Raw genomic sequence first — 23,074 nt, forward strand, 5'->3', positions numbered from 1 at the left:
CTGAGAGCAATATTTTACCTTTTGATAAAACAAAGAAACGACCGACTGCAAGACCAAAAATGCAATGAAATTGCAATGAAGAACGGTAACGAGGAACATTTTTATTATCATTTTTTATGTCTGGGGATTAAGGAATAGGTTGGGGCAGTTATATGAGCTGTTAACTATCCATAAAAAGTGATGATAACGATATACAGGTTATTAGCCTTTCATTCCCCCCATTTGCAGTTGCATAAATCATGGGTCATGCATGCAACACTTCACGCAAGAGATCCATGCACTATGAATTGGCAATTACCAGTGGACGACGGCCCTATTTTCCCCCTTAATTGGAACTGTAATATTCCCATTTTACGTTTTTTTCTTGCTTAACAATGAGTTCTGTGCCACATTTGCTGACGGTATTACTTCTTGGTTTCTTGCTGTGTTTGTGTGTGTGTGTATGTCATGTTTACTTGGTGTTTGTAAGGGGTGATTCAATTCATTAATCTTGAGAGATTAGTTTATTCTAGAATAATTATTACGCGCGCTTTGTCTTTGGTAGTGATATTCTGTTAATTGGAACACGTTAATAACAAACAAATACATTTTATCGATACATTTTTGGCTTTGTTGTTCGTCAAGTTGCCTCGTTAATGAAGTATCATTTGAGGTATATGTAGTAAGTAAATATTAGAATGTCAGAATGGGCAAATTTTATGCAAAGTTTATACCCTGGGACCGAACAAAATATTTCTATCATATAAAGAGGGAAATATGATCGTGCTTTCTGTATAAAATGAGTAATTTCTTTCATTTTATAAAAGACTTCCCGTATCGGAGAATGTTTTCGTCTCGACTAATACGACGGTTGCAGAGCGACATGAAATCGATTTTTTTTTTTCGCCGAAATGTTGTTGCAGAGAAAGAAACGCCCTTACAGTGTAAGGAAATAAAGCTAAAGCTGCATTTACTAAAAGTAAAGGCACAAATAAAAGCAAACTCTTATCGCCGAAAGAACACGAGGTATTCTAGAGCATGATGGGGGAGGGGCAATGTCAGTTGCGATACTCATTATAAGTTAATTACGAGGGGAATCTTTGTTAAACTCTCTGAAATCGAACACCAGGACCCTCTCATTAGGAAAGGCAGCAGGGAATTCAACTATGCAATTCACGCCCAGGTAAGATGTTGATTAACACATTGTTAAGTCCCTGTAAAATCCGAATTGATGATAGAACTACAGCTGTCTAAAATGGTGTGTGTTTAGGAAAAGTTTATAAATTGACGTCCATGGCACGGTCGCCCTACGTAAATCATTCCCGTCAAAGGTACTAATGTCTGAGTGATGTAATTTGCCATGCAGTAATTCACTGATGTTTGTCTTTTTCCAGGAAAGCATTTCATGAAAATACAAGGCAACATACCGTTGTCATGACGACCATGGTGCGATGAAATAAACTGTATAGTCCTCTCGTCAAATCACATATCAAATCACGTCACTTTGCATTAATTATCTCAATATCTTTATAATTGTTTATCAGTTGCTCACTTTTCTCTACAAACATTATACGTATATAATCAACACGTCACTCTATCTGGCAAAAAAAGCAAACGTCAGGGTACACATCATAAATTATCCTTCCGACAGAGTAAGTTCGCAAAAACAAAAATAATGACGGTAAAAATCCAAATAGTCAGACGTCCGAAGTTCCGAGGAGCGATGCGTGACAACAACCCTACGGCGCGTCTGGCACGACACTGCCTGGCTCGGGTCGGACTCGGGAGAGTTGTGAGGTTTGTGATCGAGACTTGGAGCTCGTGTGTCAGCCTCCTCTTTCCTCCACCTCCCTATCCTCATCCTCTCTCTCTCTCTCTCTCTCTCTCTCTCGCTCTCGTCTCTCTCCTATCTCTCTCTCTCTCTCTCTTACCACTTCACAGGAACAGGTTCAAGACACTTTCATAAACTAGGATGATGAAAAACATTTCTTTAGCAACAACTTTATGACGATAAAAATAACTCAGCGATGTTAAATTTAATATAACAAAAGAACGAACACACACACAATATATATATATATATAGATATATATATATATATAATATATATATATATATATATAACATATATATAGATTATATATATTATATATCATATATATATATATATATATATATATACATATATTATATATATATAAATTATATATATATAGATATTATATATATTTATAATATACATATAGATATATATAATAGATCTATATATATATATATAAATATATATTATATACATATATGTATATATATATATATAGTAATATATATATATATACTATGTATGTATATTCCTTTTGCAAATGAGAATGAAGATTGTCTCGTAGAATTGTATTCTGAAAGGGACTAGATTGTTTGAAACGCACGGTTTCAGAATGACGAGTATTCATGAGAATACTTTGGAAAGTGGTGAGGGGAAACAGTTCGTTAGATAATGTCTTCATATAGAGTTGATGGAAGAGTATAAGTTGAAGGATGCAAAGGTGGGAAGAGGAGTGGCTGCAGGTACATGTGATTATCATTTTGAAGCGAAAATGTTGTTATTAATGTAATGAATTCAAGTGAGCCTAATTAGTGATATGCGAGAATAACATATAGGGAGAAAATGGATGAAAAGTCGCTGGCAGACAAAGATAGTGAAGTGGAATGCATGGGATCACCTAGTTTATAGATAAATAAAAGAAGTGTATGTGATCATGAATTGAGTTTTGAAAAAAAAATGGGGGGACTTCGTGGTGCAGGACAGAAATTCGAGTAGAATGCTACAAGTAGCTCAACATGAACAATGCATTATGGAATGCAAATACATTTTAAGAAGATTACTGAACAAAATGCTTTTACACACAAAAAGGAAAGACTGACAGATGAGGATAAATATATGTCGATGAAATAGGAACTATACCCAGAAAATACACAAGCATATTTGTACAGTTTTCAGATCCTACCCTCTACCTTCACATCAAAACTTTCTTTTTTGGTACCATATGCAACACGAAGATTTTGTTTTTACTGGGAGGGGTGGGTGGAGAAAGGGCTGGTTGCAATATACCAACATATTACAGGGTATGGGATGGAACAGAATGGAATATAGAACTTAGGCACACGGGCCAAGTTCTGGGACCTATCAGGTCATTCGGAGCAGAAACGGATATTGACAGCAAAAAGGGTTGAAAGGTGTAACAGGAGGGAAACCTCGCAATTGCACTAGGAATCAATTGTTAGGACAGGGTAGAAAGGTAGATGGAAGCAAGAATATGAACGGAGGTACAGTAAGAAGGATGAAGGGAGTAGCAGCTAGGGGCCGAAGGAACGCTGCAAAGAACCTTAAATAATACCTACAGTGGAGGTGCACTGACGGCACTAGCCCCTATGGGAGGGTATGGGATGATCCCGGAAACTCAGACATTTGGGGATTTATCATCCGGTATCCAAGGAGTAAAAGCGTCATCACAATCGCGCTTTGAAGGAAGAGGTCATTCGCCATGAAAGGGTTATATCTTCTCTAACATGTGGCGATTTTCCTGCTTTAAAAATAAATATTAGGAATTAGATTAGATGGCAGCACAGAAAAAGGTACTATGTAATAATGGACATGACTAAGTTCTATATGTAAATGAGATAATGAAGTAGAGATGGGGATGGCTTGGACACGTCTTTCGCACGCCCTACTTCATAGTGTCAGCTGGAATCCTACCACCGTCAGACTTGGGAGACAAGACCTACTTGGATGAGAACTGTCACACTGGAGGCTGGATATGAGTGGAGATTTGTGGGAATGAAAGCACAGAAAAGTTAGTTATATATATATATATATATATATATATATATATATATATTATATAATATATATATATATATATATATATATATGCATATACATATACAGATTGCTTTTAGATAGATAGTACTGCATATTCAGATTTTAATATAGTACATATATATATAGATATATTAATATTATTATACATTACATAACATTACAATAGTTATATGAGCAATACACAACATAATATAATTATAGTAATTTAATATAATATTATATAGATTATATACATACCATACTATATTATAGGTATAAAATACATACATACATATTAATATATATATATATTACTTATATTATGTATTGTATGTATATAATATGGATAATGAGTGGAAATCTATGGAGATAAAGGCATAGGAAAGATATATATATGTATGTATGTAAATAATGACCTATTACCTTTCCGATTTCTCCGCCTGATAAATTTGTTATTAAAAGCCCTTGAATCCAGATGAGAAATAACTAAGGGAGCACGCTAGCAGCCCAAAATTGAAGTTACCAAAGGGAAAAGGAGAACAGTGAACTGAATGGTAATCACAGTCTCACTTGTGTGCGAGGGTTTAAATTCTATTACTGAACGGAAAACGTTCATTTATTCCTCATCTTAGTACAAAGGTTTGCAGAGATAGGATTATCCGAAAAGTGAGATGAAATCTCTGATGGAGATTATTACAAACTACTGAAATTAGCTGATGAAAGTAACCTGTATATATATATATATATATATATATATTATATATATATATATATATATATATATATACTATATATATTACATATAGTGTGTGGGAATATTGTTCTTTAGCAAGTAATTTTTTAAAAAATACGAAGCTAATACTGTTGACATTTCCTGCTGAATCTTGTTAATGTAAAATTAAGCTATAGCTCGGTGCTGAGGAAATAAATAACTTGAGAGCATTGTTGCAAGCCTGCATCTGCCACTAGGTAGTGAATTAATATAATCATACCAGTGAATGTTTGAATGCATGAACCATAAAGATGCACTATGAAATGGAAATCAAGTGTAAGTAGACGTCTACGAATCGCTAAAAATAATTCACTATCTGCTATGAGAGACGAAGGTGCTTCCACTGCAAACAACAGTAACCCAAGACGACTTCTCTTATATAAAGTTCATCAGTTTAAAAATATCGTCAAATGAATATATTCACCAAGTTTCATCTAGGTCCGTTCTCACACGCAGGCACGAGTGATATCTTTATCCTCTTCCAAATTCTTCTCCGAAGTAATAAAATTAACAAATTACTTTTACGTTCATTAGTTGTCATAAATATCCTGGCAAATTTATGACCCTTTATTATTATGATGATGAATATATCCACAAGAAAAGAACAAAAGGCAATGTCCTCCAGTATCTTACCAAAAAACAAATGAGAGCACAGGGGATATAAATAATAAATAAAATATATATATATATAAATTAAGGATAAACAAAGTTCATTCTGATTTAGCATAGCTTTAAGCAATGAGAACTAAAATATAAGAATTAGGTAGGCCATGGAACAACGGCTTCGGCACAGTTAATGGTTTCAGAATATTGGTTATGCGGTAACCCAGTGGCCACAAACAGAAGCAAAGATTCACTAAGTAAAATTTAAACTATGAAATATTGGGAACCATTTACAGCAAAAGAAAGCTGTTTTAGTTTAAGAAATAAGCAAAAGACCCTCAACTTGAAAATATTTGAGATAATACAGATTGTGCGCAATATCATATGATCATCATGATTTTGCGTGTATATATATATATATATATATATATATATATATATATATATATATATATATATATATATATATATATATATATATATATATACATATACATATATATATATATGTGTGTGTGTGTGTGTGTGTGTAGGATGTAATAAGTTGATCACGAGAGAAAGAATTTATTTTCGCAAGTAGAATGGAACGTGACGTGATAATGGGAAATGAAAAGTGGAAAGAATCGAAATACACTACTATGACTCATATTGTGTTTTCACTCGACAAGAGAAAAGAAAGCAGAAGTTGAGCGCGAGAGACGCAGCTTCTGTAGCAACGACGATGAGAAGAGCAATGTTCCTCCTTCTCCTCCTCCTCCCGCTTCTAAGGAACAGGTCAGTCGTGAATTATTTCGAGAGCAAATTCCTCCGTCGAGTCAATTCCATTGATTTACTTTGTCCGTTTTCAGGTCTGACATTTCGAGCGTCTGTGTTAGTCACGTGATATTTAACAGAAGCACGAACCTCCACGATAAAAATGGAGACAACGACCCCGCCACACTGGTCGTAGACCATAATCTTCATTATGGACGTCATCAATATCTATTTAATGTCTTGCTTATTAATGTCCGGCCATCACCGCTGCACAATTATCGCTCATCGATATTGCAAAGGTTGTATCGTACGCGAATGAGCTTATTCCCTGAATCATTGTCAATTGGAAGTCTAGTCAGAATTGGCAATTTCAAATGTTATTCCTCGCTATTGATGGATAAGTTATATGGTCAATAACTTTGGCAATTGTTTGTATATACGCTTCAGGTCATTTGGTCTATACATTTTAGCCTATTTCAAGTAATTCTTCTAAATTTTTAAAAAGATTCAGCACATCTGTGTTTGTTCCCCCTGGTATTATTAACAAAATTTTGCAAACAATTTGACAGATTTTAATTCCAGGATATATGCCGTACTTTGAAGTGAATTGTCAATTGCATTTCATCGTTATATTTCTTTACTTTTGTACCATTCATAACTAAAATGTTTCCGCTTGCCATGGCCTTTCACTACCTTCCTTCTTTTACTGGCTAACATATTCCTGCCCAGCAATCCTGCACAGTAAAGGAAGCGCTTGTCAAAGAACATGTAAGGAGGGCGCAGAGTATATATTCAGCTGCAAGCCGCTATTCTTTACTGAATTACCATCCTTAAGTCGGACTCTTCTTTGCATCAAAGTCGAAATGCATCTCAGAGCGGAAGGAAGCTTAGAACACGGGAGAGAAAGACACACAAACACACGCCTTGAATTCAGAAACACATGAAGGCGCGGGCTCCATTTCAAACGAATTTCTGTACGCCTGGAAAATAATAATATGCACCGCAACACGGATTCGAATATCGAAGACTTGTTTAAAGTTGATGTCTTTCGTTCGGTGAGCGCCATGGCTTTAACTCCTCATAGTTTTATATAACAAACGATTATAGACGTAATCTCTTCACAAACAAAAATCCGCCGGGGTAATTATGATCGACAATAAAAATGCTCAGGATATGCAAATACATTTTATAATATATTTATATTTTTATAATATAATGAATACAGCAGTATTTCATATGATAATGTAGGAATAAAGTTGTTTTAGGATAATATCAAATAAATGAGTTTTAATTTACATACATACATATACCTACGTATCCACACACACACACACACACACACACACACACACACGTATACGAGTGTTTTTCTCACTTTTTTCCTATTAACATAATAGTAGTTCAGCCTTTCAGGAACGTGCAAAGGCAGGAACGGCGAAGGTAAAGAAGCTTATTCAGGCATCCGCAGCAGACTTCAAGCGGGATCTCCACCAAACAAGATAAGATGGAGGTTTCTGCTCTGAAGGACGCTTTCTGTGCTAGGCTCTTCCCGTTTGTTTGTTTGTTTGGTTGGTTGGTTAGAAACGCCTCTATTCGCGTGGTTATTTACTTTAACAAGTATTCAGCATTAGTTACGTGTTTTCTGTGTATGAATGCGTATTGCTGGAAATCGCCAGTGGATATGTGGTTACTCAGTCAAGTCTAATTGCGTGTCACAATCGATTGCATTACCAGAATGGCTAATCGACCGGTAATGGATCGAATCGGTTTGGGAGTGGCGTGATGCATTGTTATAGAGACGTTAACCACTGACTGAACACTGGCAGTTAGAAAAATGTCTTTTATTGACATACGTGAGTCATGTTATTCGTTACAAAAGTTTTTATTTCTTCTTTACTGAACATGAACCTCTCCATGGTGTATGCTCAACACGGTGGCCCTCTTCCAAATCAACAACTCCCACACTTAGTAGGTTTTAGGGCCACAAGATAGCCGGCGAGTGGCCCTAGGTTCAGCGGCAAGATATATCGGGGCAGCTACAGAATGAAGCCCTTTTGATAGCAATGATCATAATTATAAATTTCCACGACCACTCTTCTAAAACTGGAATTCCTTCTCTACCAGTTACTTTCACTTGTTCGCATTTTTAATATGAACGGTTTTATACAAGGAACATTAGACTTCTCGTATTCTTGGTATTTTTAGAACAACTTTTGAAATCCTTCCGAAATCCAAATATGTCATCAAAATAAAATCATAGTAAATTTAAAACTTGCGCATTCATCACATGATACCTGCCTTTCCGTATATCTGGTGGATGTGACGAGTAAATCTTAAATGCATGTTGAATCTACTCTACTAGAAGCTTTACCTCTGATTTGGCTCAGTCATCGTCAGACATTCTGAAGATCCACTTGCAACTAAAAATTGAAAACTGAAATAGTGCTAACAGTGATTTTCTAATTTCATCTTCTACTTGTAATTTGAAGTTTACTTTCTTCCCTAAAGGTTTGATGATGATTATAGTTTTGTCGAAATCATCTCAAGGAATATGCGATATTGTTAGCATTATTGCGCTAATCCCCACTATTAAGTTCCATTTCCCTAAAGGAGAACCTAAGTTATCAGTATTTAAAGACTACTTCGTAATAAAATTTTTAAAACAGAAAACTTAGAAAATTAATATAGCAATATTTCCTTAAGGTAAACATTAGTCTATATAACCTAAGTCTAAAGTGTACACCGCCCCCACCCAGAAAGGCTAGAAAGCAGAGGGCATAACAAGCGAGGGCGTTCATGTAAACATCCATGCAACACAAAAAAGAACGTAAGCAAGCAGGCGTGACTCAAGGGACTATAAAAGAAGAAAAAGACGCCAGAGGCATATAGGCCTATGAATAGTAAATGATTGTTTAACCAGATATTCCACGCACCTTCTTATTCCTCTACGGATTTTGATCTTCAAGTTTCATTCAGTTTAATAAGAGGTAGCTATCATCTTGCTTACTGTGGTGTTTCTTGGTCTCTGTTTCCCTTTTTATCTTGTGCGTTTCTCTATCTAAACATCTTTTTCTTCTTTCTTGTGTTCCGATCATTTATAAATTTATAAAATTCTCTCTCTCTCGTTAAATCTTAAATAATATCTAAATTCTCAATTACCCTTGAGTTATCATTCTCGGTACATAATTCAAAAAATAATAAAAGCAAATGTGCCATGCAAATGGTAAACAATAATTAGCGAATAAAACTCTAAACTAACAATTGATGAAAAAACCTTCAAATCGGCACTACCCTCTCTCTCTCTCTCTCTCTCTCTCTCTCTCTCTCTCTCTCTCTTAACTACCTCATTAATCTTTCAATCTGTCGCCATTCCAAACAACACTCACATTATATAAACATAAATATATGTAACAGGAAATATGCTATTCATACTTTCGTATCTCAACTTTTTTTATATCTGTGGTGCAACGTGCTGGGAGTAAGAGGGATTACTAAGGCCTTGATGTCTGGAGAGAGGCGGAGAGGAAGAAGAGGGCAAAGACAGAAAGCGACAATGAGCGAAGAGAAACGGGAAAGACATAGACAGACAGACAGAGAGAGAGAGAGAGAGAGAGAGAGAGAGAGAGAGAGAGAGAGAGAGAGAGAGAATCGCTCAAGGAAGTCTAGTAGTAGTAGGTGAGGAACAGACGGTGTGTCGCGAAATCAATGGTGTTTTTAAAGGGAGATTCATGAGTCGGGGTGGGGAGAGAGCCCGGGGGTCGTACGATACAGGTCTTAGATCGGGGGATGAGAAGTGCGTAAAGGGTGGAGGGGTTTGGGGGGGTTAGCTTTCGAGGGGGGTGATTATGGTGGGGAGAGAGATTACGCTCAATAGTGGAGCAAGTGCATACGCACTTGCAGCTTTACATCGAGGAAATTTTTTCCCCCCTCACTTACCCTGCGGATATCTTGACTTTACTAAGTGCATTGTTTGCTCTCTGTCTCCCTCCCTCGTTCTCTCTCTCTCTCCTTTTCCAAACACAGACATTTATTGATCTAACTTTACGACCCTATCTTTACCCCCTTCGTTACTACGCTTGTAGTACTCCCTGACTTATTCATTTAAAATCTCTCCACTTATCTCGGTCCCCTCCCCTTTTGCGGTTGCGACGTCTGAGCCTCTCTCCCTAATTTGAATGAGATTTTTCATTCTGTCTCTCCCGAGTTTTAAGGAGGGAGGCAGGTCTTTTTGAATTAATGTAGCGCGTGAACTGGAATTCATTCTTTTTTGAGTCGACAACTCAAAGAAAAATATTTCTCCTCTGTTTTCCTGCTGTTTGCTTTTTTCATCTGGGTTTAATGTGAGAGGCTGCACCACACTCGCGCAATGTTGGGAAACGTAAATATTACGAGGAAATAAAACTAAAAAAGTTCGTGGGCAAGTGATTGAGGATTAGTATTCAAATTTTCACTTTTTATCTACTAGTACATAACGTCAAGACTTCTTAGAATCGCTGTAATGTCTACAGCACATGATGTAGATAATAAACTATGCAATTTTTTTTTTAATAATTACTTTTTACTGTCACTACTTTAAATCTAAGTCTTTTCTTGTGTAGAGCTGCAAAAAGCCAACCGAGTATTGTTCACAGAAAAAAAGAAAAAAAACTTTTACAAAAAATAAAATGAATACAGTCCTCTAGAAAAGAGTAGAAATAAAAATAAAAAATAAAAACTTCTTCTGGAACTATCAAATTATGGGGAAAGATTTCTGGGAATTCTGAGCCATTCCTCGAATATGTCGTAAGATACGAGTATTTACCTTCCAACCTTGCAAATATTTTAAGTAAAAATCATTGCGTAATGGCACTCTCCAGCGATGACAAAAGAAACTGCAAAGAAAAAAATAAAAACTTTTCTTCACTATCGCATTCATGCAGGGAAAATAACAGGTGAGTCTGCGGCAAAACTAATTAATCCTCTTAGGATATTTTGGAACAAATACAAAAAAAGTGTTGACCTATCAGACATTTTGTTTATCCGTCGACGTCTCATTATTTCTCTTCCTCACGCGACAATCTTGAAAACAATTTCGCAACAGTGGTTTCAACAGCCATCTCTCTCTCTCTCTCTCTCTCTCTCTCTCTCGTTCTAGGAGATCATCATCCTCCTAAGAATCTTGGAAAGTGACTGGGCCATAAAAATTTAATAAAATCTCTCTCTCTCTCTCTCTCTATCCACGAAAATATTCATCTTTCTCGCAAGGCACAATCTAAGAAAGTGACTTGGCTATAAAAAAAATAAATAAATAGCATCTTTCTCCTTTCCCTCTCTTTTTCTGCAAAAATTCTTATCTCGCTCACAAGATTGAATCTTGGAAAGTGACTCGGTCATAAAAAAGAATAACATCTCTCTCACTCTCTATGAAAATTTTCATCTTAGACAAAAGACGGAGTCTTCGATAGGCACATGATCATAAAAAATCAGTAACATTCTTTCTCTCTCTATCTATCTATCTCTCTCTCTCTCTCTCTCTCTTTTCGAAAATTTTCATCTCCGTCAGAATACGATATCTTGTAAAGTGACTGAACTATAAAATAATCAATAAATCTGTCCCGCGTCCTTGGAAAATCTCTGCTCTGTCTCTGCACACACCACACACACACACACACACACACACATATATATAATATATATATATATATATATATATATATATATATATATATATATATATATATATATATATATATATATATATGCCTGTGTTTACGCATGTATGTATTTATTTACGACATTTCTCTGTACTTCCCTAAACTATGACATTGGTTCAGTTACATGCACGAGTATAATCAATAAACTTTCAATAAACAGTGCTCAGCTTTCTTCACTCAGTTTATCCTTTAACCCCATATCATCTATACTCTAATCATGATCGTCTCTTGCCTATATATATACTTCAAAGCATCACCTTTTTCCTACACTAACAATGGATTGCTTTTCCTCCTCCCTCCTAATGTTCTACGCGTACTCTCATTCTGTAATTATATTCAGAACCTGTTCTCAAATTTTGCAAAATCGTCATGACCGCCTGTTAATAGATTTATTTCACAACATTCTACGTAAAATAAAAAATCTGACCGTCGTTGCCTGACTACACACTTTAACAAAAACTGGAGTGCCAAAAGGAATTGTTATTTCTGTATAGCTATTTAAAATTCCTGCGGTTGAAGTTACGAGAAAAGCGAGGGATTGAACTGGAGATCTAAGTGGAAGCTTGATCAATAACAAATGGGACAGTGAATGCGGTTTGGAGTGGCTGATGTTTGCAAATGAATCTTCTAGTTGGTGGTAGTTAAGTCTGACAGTGTTAGGATCAACGAAAGTTTGGAAAATAAACCAATGAATGTTTGCACGGATGATGAAAGAATGGAAGTGGGAAGCATTGTAACAGTTGAGGCTATGATGCGGGAAGGGGTAAGGAAAGGAAAATAAGAGGAGGATAGCGAGATGCTAAAGGATGGAAGAGTATATCAATGTAAACAAAAAATGGGATGCACGTAGATTGTTGATCCAACTCTTCTGTATAAAAATGAAGAACAAAACTCAAAGGTTTATGAAAGAAAGAAAACGGAAAACGTTGAGATCAATAATCTGTGAAGACATGTCAATTATGGAGGGCTGAAAGGTTGCGAGCTATAGATATGACGAAACTGTTATGTTCAGTGAAGCAATGGATCAGTTCGTTCTGAGGCAGTTTGATCACGCCAAGCGAATGAATACTAATGGTTGGTGGAAAAGTTGTATAGTCTTGAAAATGGTAGGACTGGGAGACTTAGAAATTCCTGGCCACACTTACTGGCAGAGGTGTAGGAAATTCGAGAGTTTACAGTACAGTACCTTTATGGAAACTTATGTGCTACTGATGTACGTACAGTAAGTATATGACGTCAATGATGCTCTAATAATCTTCACTACAGTATATTCAATGTTCATTCAGTAGCTAAATAATGAGCATAGCCGTTACTATCGTCTTGCTTTTATAAGGAACTACATAATCCTATATAGGAAAAAATATTAAACGCTTAATCTGTTTGCATTTGAGGAAATAATTTTCAATCAGTCGATAAGCATTGCCATTACTATAGTTTTGGAACCTTGAGAGAGTTGCAGGTTATCTACAGGGACATCCTAACGTCTACTACGAGGAGAGAGAAGAGAGAGAGAGAGAGAGAGAGAGAGAGAGTAGCGGATGAACTCCATTGAAGGTTCAGCCGCCCGTAAATTGGTATTGATGACGGGGTGTCAATCAAAATCAAAAATATTCACATGCCCTCCCGGATGACGAGGCAGAGCGATATCCTGACACGGTAGTGAAGGTCTTGGGAAGATCCGGGGGCTCAACTCTGATCAGCGTGGGCCAAAAGGGGGACATGGAAAGGGGCACTGGGATCGGGGGATGCCATAGAGTTCCGCGGAAAATGACGTCCTAAGTGGGAAGGTGAAGTTCTCCTCTACTTGTTTCATTACTTAGAGTTTGATATCCAAAACAGTGTTCCACGTGCGTTTAAATGATTTGCTAATGAGGGGATTACGCTTTATAGTTCGTCTGAAATATCGACAACAGTCAAATATATTGGCGTACAGAAGCGCTCAGCGTATCACGCATTTTATTGCCAATATATAATAGAATACAAATTAGAAATAAACAAAGCTATATTTACTTAACAAAATGTTAAGAGTATTTGTATTGTAAATATACTGCAATATACTGTGCTACACGCATTCCTTTTTTAATAATACTTTCTACATTGGAAAATGAAGTGATGAACCAAACAATAAAATTCACTCATCTTAATTTTAATATGCGCTAATAAAACCAATGTGCAGGCAATGACCAAACACAGTAACATTATCAGAATCGTTTTATACAATAATGATTATTTGTGGAATGAAGCAGGTACTGATTACAATTCAGAACATGTATAAGCAATATGCTTAAGAATAATTGTCCATTTTACCCGATAGGAAACCATGGCAATAAAACACTGAAACGGACGTTAATTACCACATGCATGAAAACGATATAAATGGCTTAAGTGTATTTATCCCTTTTATCAACCAAATAACCCCGGTCACTAAACGTGAAATCTTGACTTCCCGCCCTACCATCCCCCGACTCATAAAGAAAATCGCAGGCGGTCTCCCCCTCCATCCACATCCTAAAGCAGCAGCAACACTTCATCACCAATTTAGGACCCTCCTTTTTCACTCATCGCCCCCCTACTACATCAAAGTCAATTCGGCTCTTTCTCCATACGGTTGCATGCTCACTCTTTATATCCATACTTCCTGTTTTGTTTTATCTTGAACCAGAGACGCCTTGCCTACTGAATGAATGATCTTAGATCGAAATCTCAAGGTTATATTGAAGATAAACTACATTAGCAATACAAACACGAAAAAGATCTCCATGATGTTTTCTTTAGTAAGTCATACTTTACTGGAAATTACTGTTTTGCGATTACTCTGTATCATACTAGTGAGTTGAAGTTTAACCCTAATATGAGTTGACTTCTTCCAAGAGTTTATCAAATGCCAATTTATGCTTACTGCAAAGCCAAAGGAATATTTCGCTCGTGAGGTAAGTAGTGACAAGTGTTACAAAACAAGTGTACTATATCTTTCTATGCGGGGGTGAGGGGGTGGGATCAGGAACATTCTTAAGCTCCAACAGATGATTCGTGAAAATGAGATAAAACTTTAGAAAAGGCCTAAAAATTCTACTTGGAAGAGGGGACGTCGTTAATGCAATCAGTATGCCACGCCACTTCATCTGCTATCTTTCCTTTCGATTTATTTGTGTCCTGACTGAGTGTCAGCCTTCAGGGTACTGTATAAGATTTTGAAAATAAGGTTTTTCCTCGTGTATATAACTGACACTTGAATAACAAGGGAGTCTGGAGGCCGTACATCTCCGCCAAGGCTAACAATTCCACCTCCTGAGAGGTCCCTACTCCCCAAAAATCCCATTCCTGCCTATCTAAAAATTTACGTACCTGATACTCAAGAGGCAGCATATGGGGAAATTTTTCAAAAGCCTCAAGTTACTTTTATGTCATTCCTCTGACAGACAATAAACCGAACCAAAATCTCGTAGCACTGATATAAAACTAAAACAATATTTCCTAGGAACAACAAACATTAAACAATGTTAACGTAACATGAAATATACTTGGTGTAGTAACCACAGTTTATTGTAATAAAAAAAAAAAAAAAACAAAAAAAAAAAAACAGGGAAAACAATGTATGCTTTGTGATATTCACATCGAAACAATAACCTTTTTCATATGCAGCCCTGGATTTTTGTATTATTTTCAGAACCCTAAACAATTAAGTACTTTCTTTCTAAATTTGCCCACGGAAATGTCTTTTTTTTCAATTTTCATATTCCCTTGCCATCTTGTTGTCATCACTACTAAAATGAGCTGATGATATATGAAGGGTAAAATTAAAGTCTGTTCACACTTAACAAAATATATATGCATTTGTTTGTAAGTGACAAGCTTCTTACAATAAAAAAAAAATTGTGACAGACTGATCCCTTACGTCACTTTGTAATAAAACACTAAATTTGAATTGTGAAAATAAACATTTTTGAAATATAAGTGATTTGATCAAGCGATCGGGCGCTACTTTGGCTTGCTCTCTACGCGTCACTTACTCTAAGGTCCTGTTACTAAACGTGCGGAAACCCCTTGGGATGTCGTGTTTAGTGCTAGTCCCTCGGGGATCAAAGTATCATATACACCCATTTCTATATTGTCTGAACGTCAAATTATGTTAATAAACGATATCTAATACTAACACGGCGTCCCAAGCAGCTTATGCCATGTTAAGTACTATAGTAGATTCACATCAACCGTACATTTGATGTCTAGGCCAGTCCCTTACGACGCTCCTGATAGGCTGTTGATAAGCCAGTCACAAGGCTGGAAACTCAGTCTCTCTGGAGAGTTCACATAGGCAGGATGTATGTTCCACCTGTCCTGAGGGATACTTTTGAAAGACGTATCCCTTAGGAGAGGTGGAACACACATTCTCCCTATGTGAACTCTCCAGAGAGACTGAGAGTTTCCAGCCCTGTGATTGGCTTATCAGCAGCCAATCAGGAGCGTTGTAAGGGACTGGCCTGGGCATCAGATGTACGGTTAATGTGAATCTACTATAGCACCTCGGAGTAAGTGACGCCTAGATAACAAGCCAAAGTAGCACCAACGATTATGGCAGACAGTGGATGCTAAGCGTACAGTTCATAGGAAATTTGCTCGTTTCCTTTAGTAACAGAAACCCTGCAGAAATACCCAATACCCACGTCAAGTAATGTTTATGTATAGATTTGGGTGCGTTAGAGTGGGGGTGCATCGGCATCAATTTGTGTTGAAATAAATGACTTCGGAACGGCAACTTGACAGACTTAACTTCCTATAAGCAATATAATAACAATAGAAAAGTTTTTCAGACATTCAAATACAGAAGCAATTTTAAAATTATAACGATGGCTAAAGGAAAGCTGTAATTTAGCAATATTTTTATAAGCAATAAATACACATGATCGCAGGAACGTCTCTTACGACCAAGCTGCACTCGACCAAATTACATCTAACTTAATTTTTCGAACTCACATAGTCTGTTTCATCTCATTTGTCAACCCACCCATGGGTGAGGATGCATATCGTTGGCTATTGTGATAAATAATCAAACTATTTCCTCAACAATATATTCTAATGTTTACACATACAAAGAGCCCTCCGACCTTTATAAAACATAAAAAAGCCGATTTGTATTGATAATATACATACCAATACAAGAGGATGAAAGACGAGCTTGTATCAAACAGCCTAGTCTTCACAAAAGAACGATGGGCTTCCAATTACTAATTTTATCTCATTGTAGGCAAATAAAAGAATTGTGGCTAGGAATAAAAGATATGTTAAAAGATATTCTCATTAAGTAAGTTACATGCGTAGGCTAATATTCGAAATAGCATGAAATATTGTATTAAATTGTTTTGTGCCTAATTCTCAGTGCTCTTCAAAGTCCGAATTAAATATTATGCCATAAAAATAAAGTTTGGCATAGCTCACGCTCGATGCAGACTCAAACTGTGTAAATCACAAGATTTATCATCCAAAATTTATTTTGTGTACAATTTCATTGCATGCAAATAAAAATTATTTTGTTATTTAATACCGGAGTAAGAGTTATGTCTGTAAACTGGAAAAATATCCTTTATGATGTATAAGCGGTAGAACAAGAGCATGGCCAGGTGAACGATAGGCCCAAGGTATATATATAGTTTAGATAGGCCTATGTTACCGACAAGACATATTTATCTTACTGGCCTACTTTTAAGCACTTTCATTTACATCAGCCATAATCAATTTCGTATTGTAAACTTTATTTATCCACTCTAAGTATCGTTTCAATGCCTTAAAATAAAATAAAAATGTCCACGCTAGCCTTTTATGCCGTTTATGTCATCAAAACACGAAGGATCATGGGAACTTATAAATTTCAAACTATTGAAAGATGTTATTTAGCAAAATACTCCCGAAAGTGCAACGAGCTATAATAATGATTTGTAACCCAAGAAAAAATTATATAAATACGGAAAGTATTCTGAAAAGCAAACCACATTACCATTGTTACGTAATAAGTAAAATTTCCAGCCTTCCAGCCATTTTTGCTGTGGCTGCTTTATTCACCTTAGCAAACTCAATTATTTACATGCAATTACAAATTATTATACCTTTTATTCGCACTCTCATAGCCAGATTACTTTTTTCTTTTGCCTATAATGAGATCAATCATAATTATTCAAAGCCACAACGTTCGCTTGTTTTATCTAAGTCTAAGCAATCTGTAAAATAAAAAATCGTCTTTCGCGTAATTGTATCGGTATATTATCGATAAAAATCGACATGCTTATGATTTGTATAAAGTGTAAGGGTTCTTTGTATACGCAAGCATACAGATGTATCACTGAAGAAATAAACTCCATCTCTATCACAGAGATCCAACGCAATTCGAAACGGTGATTTTCAGCCAATCACAAGCTCGGAGTAAGTGACCCCTAGATAATAGGCAAAGTAGCACCAACGATTCGTGCTCCCTCATCGAACTAAAACCTACGTGGGTGACTGGACAAATGGAATGAAATAGACCAGAAGTGGGCAAACTACAGCAACGAGCCCAATGCACTTTAATCCAGCCGGTGAAACGTTCTACTGTTTAGGCTGCTTGCCATATTTCCCTACAATAACACAACGCACCACTAAATGGCGCACACTGTACACATGCAGCAAATCAGAGACCTATCCCTTGTTCTCAAACGTACCATAATTATCGTACAAATACAATCATCTGATGATTTGGAACTGATAAGACTTGCAGTGTGCCCCTGTCTTAAACGAGTTCAACTCTATTGAAGTATAAGAGTTTTTATTCATCGCTGAATAAAGCCAAGTTTCCGGAAGCCCGGAAGGTAGCACAGGGAATACTGGTCTGATTTGGATCGATCTTGTGCGTGAGAAGACTTTCAGCATGATAACCTCAACAAAGGACGTCATAGAACCAAGATCGACACTGATGAACACTAGAGAGCTCAGAGCTGTCTGGCGAGTTGCCCACCATAGAGGGTAATACTCAATGGTTGTCTCAAGTAAACTGACACCAAACTTTGACGCTATCGAAAAAAAGGGTTGACCAACTGCAATGATCTCATTAAAAATAAATGGACGATTAAATGGTGAGTTTGTTTTCTTTACATTTTTTTAAGTAATGGGTTACATGTACGTACATGCAGAAACAATTATGCTATTAAGTAGGGCAATATAGGCCTAATTTTGTCTCGTGCTTGTAATCCGGCCCGTCTGTTGTTTTTCGAAACCCAATGTTGCCTTTGAACCAAAACGTTTGCTCACCCCTGAAATAATAGACTCTTCTACTATGCTCCAACTTTTTACTTACTCTTAAAGGCTCTACAGCACAGAGTACTCTGGATAGGGGCGCCACTCTAAGGACTGGTTTCCAGTAGGAGTCAACAGGTTCAGTCGCCCTTTTGTAGCCAGTGGGCACCAAGTCGAGACGTCAACCTGAAAACCATTAAAAGGGAGATATACGCTCGAAGATCTATAATTATAATTATTTTTTAGTATAATGTATACCTGCTCATCTACAACCAACGTGAAACGCAAACATACAACACAATACTACTATTTGTTGAATGTATCCAAGCTATGGTGGATGGATCATGCCAAGATTAGCAAACCCACTATTTTTCAAGACAATATTATACCATTGATATATATATATATATATATGTGTGTTGTGTGTGTGTGTGTGTTATAATATTTTCTTGAAAAATAGTGGGTTCGCTAATTTTGACATGACGTGATCCTAGATGATATAGATACATATCACAAAACTTTACGTAATCAAGGAAAATGAGTGAACTATATGAACGATATCTAAGTGTATAAAAAAACGGGAATTGCAAGGATAAAATCTCAATAGCTGCAGAATTGACCCATGACATAAGGAAATAAGTCATGGCTGAGTATTGCGAATAGAATATTGAAAACAACCCAAGTATTAAACAATAAATCGTACGCTTTCAAAGCACTGCTAACACTTCGACACTTTACTCACAGATAAAGTTGTTATAAATCATGAACCCAGGGAAATAATAATCAAAATAATGGTGACAGTATATTATGTAAAAAAAAAAAATGATGCGCAAAGGCATGAGGATAAATAATGCTCTTTTTCTATACATTTAGATGGTCAACATCCTGCAACATTTCACATAAACACACAAACATAAGAATTTAAGTACATACTTGCTATATTTCATGTAAATTTATAAACAATAAAATTATTCATTTATTTTGCACAATAACTTCCGTAGTATAATGTCAATATTATTCGAAATATGAAATGAATGTTTCAGCACACTTTAGTACTTAATGTCAGGCTGCTCTTATATCAGGCCATGTCTTCGCCAAGGGCACCGCCCAGAATCCTATACTTATTTTCGAGGGCTGTACACATATTTATAAAGCCATTTATTAACTCGGACTGCATATTCTACATAAGCAGTAGCAATCAATTAGCTCAATTATCATAACCACGAAATATTAAAATATTTATATAAAAACTCTTGTCATTTATAAACTAACTTGCCGTGTCTCACATTCCTTTTCAATCTGGCCGCATTTCTGACGGTAAAGCCCGTTAGTCCTGGGTGTAAGGCATTCGCTTCGAGGTCAAAGTCTGAGGTTTCGTATTGTAAATGTTAAGAAATTGTTTCGCAGGTCTATACAGGGAAGTTCAGATTCCAACGAGTACGTTAAACTATTCGTATTCTGAACCCATAACATACTGTTTTCACATGTGTACAGAGAATAAGCACTCAAATACCAACTGAAGTGAACATAGAATTTTAGGCCAAATGCCAAGCACTGGGACCTATGAGGTCATTCAGCAAAGAAAACGGAAATGGACGGCAAAAGGTTTGAAAGGTGTAACAGGAGGAAAACCTCGCAACTGCACAGAGAAACAAAAGTGTAAAGAGGGTGGAAAGTAAGATGGACGGAAGACCAAGAAAGGAGGTACAGTAAAGGGAACGATAGGGGTTGCAGCTAGGGGCCGAAGGCACGCTGCAAAGAACTTAAAGTAATACTTGAGGTGCACCGCAACAGGTGCACTGACAGCCTTATCCCCCTACGGTGGCCCTTAAACATGTATTTAAATGTTTTTCATTGTTATTCGTCATACTTCGTACGTCACTGTGCTATTGATAGTTGTACGTAGTCATCTTACACCTAGGTTTAAAACTGTTGGGGAAAGAAATATCTATGCCTATAAGCAAGCGTTGCTTCGAAAAACTGTAAGCAAATGTTTAACGTTTCATTAAACTGCTTTACTGAGTTCCAGTTAGGATTCCATACATTAAACGTTAGGCCTAGGCCTAGGCCTAGTTTATTAGTTGTACTAAACACTAGGTAACGGGGCTATGTAAATTAGAGATTTATTTTCAATACTGTATTTTCAGATGTGCGGATTTAATAAATGACCTTTTGTAGTCCTTTAACAAAGCTCTACAATGAAGTGACTGAAAACTGACCGGTGCTGCAACACACCAGCATATTATTACATCCAATAAACTTGCACTGGGTGAATATTTCAGGTACACTTTCGGATCTTGACACAAAACACTTGCAAAGTAAAGTATTACCTCATATACAAATCAGAAGCATGGGGGAACAATCATGCCTTTTGTCGTACAAGGGATGACGCCGCCCACACGTCAAACTGGTTCGGTTACTCCAACATAACTGAATTTCCCTCCAAAAATTTCCAACCCTTGACGTCATTATAAAAGTGCAGCAATGCGCGCCGACAAATTTCTTTATCTTGCATGTGTGTTGCCTTTGATGTAATGAAGACCAATGTGATTCCTACATTCGAAAAAAAAACCTACGCTATACGCACTGTAGATTACAATTATCCTAGACTAATCGAGAAGTGTCAGTACATTATTATAACAACAAAAACACAAGGTTTGCTTTGTCTAGAACTTCCATTGAGTAGTGATAAATTAAATCCCCTTACCAAGGTAGTGCCATCAGTGCACCCTCGTGCGTTGCACTGTAGGCACTACTGAAGGTTCGGCCCCCACCCTTTCGTTCGTTTAACTGCACTACCTCCTCTTTCTTCCATCTGACTTTCCATCCTTTCGTAACAACTGATTCTCAATGCACCTGCGCGGATTTCCTCCTGTACACCTTTTAGACTTCTACTGCCAATTAACGCTTCTTCAGCGCTGAATGACCTCGTTGGTCCCAGTGCTTGGCCTTTGGCCCAAATTCTATATTCAATCAATCAGTCAATCGACAGGTTAAATCTACAGAGACTGGACTACCGTTTGTGTACAGTAGAGCTTATTTACGAAGAAAATTCAATCAGGTTTAGACTTGCATTACGATAGGACAAAATCAAGGGACGTAGTTGCGGTAACTGTAGCGGTTGTTAGGAATTATCTGAATAAAAAAGGGGGGTCACAAGGGGAAGAACGTGCAAAGCTATTAAGAAAATTGAGGATACAGTATCATACAGAACTTACTATGGATGTCTATGGATGGAAAGATAGGCTATGTATATAAACATACACGGGAACACTTGGGCATTATGTTTTCCAGTCTAGACTATATGCTCTATAGAAATTAATATCAATTTCCACCTCAAACGCTTAAATATCTTAACAGGGTGGTATACATAAATGCTTTTTGGTCGTGTATATGATATGAATGACTCATATAAATATGATTAAAATGGTTTTTTTTACCATGTTTGTACCGGGAGTTCCTTGCGGTTTGGTGCATCCAGTCATTGAGTGAAGTCTGCGAGGAGCGTTAATGAATTCCCATTAACTTCCTACCATCGGATAATCTGACCCTTGCCGCTTTTCTTTCTTTTATTTTTCTTTCTTCACTATTCATTTGAGAATGCATATTTGGCCCTTTTCTTATGATTTCATATTCAAGAATTTTTTTGAACTCTATTCTTTTATTACACTTGCTTTTTCCTTTGTTATAGGGTCTTCATTTAATTACTCATTCCACTGTTCGGGGAACCTTTCATAGCGTAGTATTCAGAGCATTGTTTAATCACTATCCCCTCTGTATTTTCCATTGGATGACATCTTGAAAGGAGCACTCTGACAGAACAAATTTATTGAAATGAGGAAATCTACCTACAACAGTCTCGAAGAGAGCTCCGAATAACGTGTACACCGTACCACTACAGTAGTCAGACTAACACAGCCTTAGCGAGAGATGACAGAGCTCCAAATCAGAACGCTCTCACCTATGTTGAATGGGGTTTCGCAAGGTCAAGCGGTTGTCCAACCCGGTTTGCCAACAAGTGTTTAAAGTGAAATTTGACTGTGTGAACGGGGTATTTGGGAAGTCCAGCTCTGCCTGACTTTAGTGGGCGGGTCTTAAGTTATCCGCAGACACTGCTAACGTGTGCAAACATTATCAAACGGTCAACCTCAGTAGCTATTC

At 36.7% G+C, this 23,074-nt stretch overlaps 1 protein-coding gene across 3 annotated transcripts in view; it reads right to left on the bottom strand.

Moving 5' to 3' along the window:
- LOC135219405 (uncharacterized) overlaps window positions 1–22,806 on the bottom strand; it is a 494,243-nt gene extending 471,437 nt beyond the window's left edge. The window contains exons 1-2 of one of the 3 annotated variants that reach the window (XM_064256158.1): window positions 22,354–22,806; window positions 18,975–19,099 (exon numbers count right to left, since the gene is read on the bottom strand). The gene's annotated coding sequence lies outside the window, so the exon portion shown is untranslated. Of the gene's footprint in view, window positions 1–1,406; window positions 1,795–18,974; window positions 19,100–22,353 lie in introns of those variants that run through there. The other 2 variants (XM_064256156.1, XM_064256157.1) reach the window with 2 other exon arrangements.
- Window positions 22,807–23,074: the final 268 nt, after the last annotated feature.

This window comes from Macrobrachium nipponense, chromosome 1 (assembly GCF_015104395.2).
Source record: "Macrobrachium nipponense isolate FS-2020 chromosome 1, ASM1510439v2, whole genome shotgun sequence".
NCBI lineage: Eukaryota > Metazoa > Arthropoda > Malacostraca > Decapoda > Palaemonidae > Macrobrachium > Macrobrachium nipponense.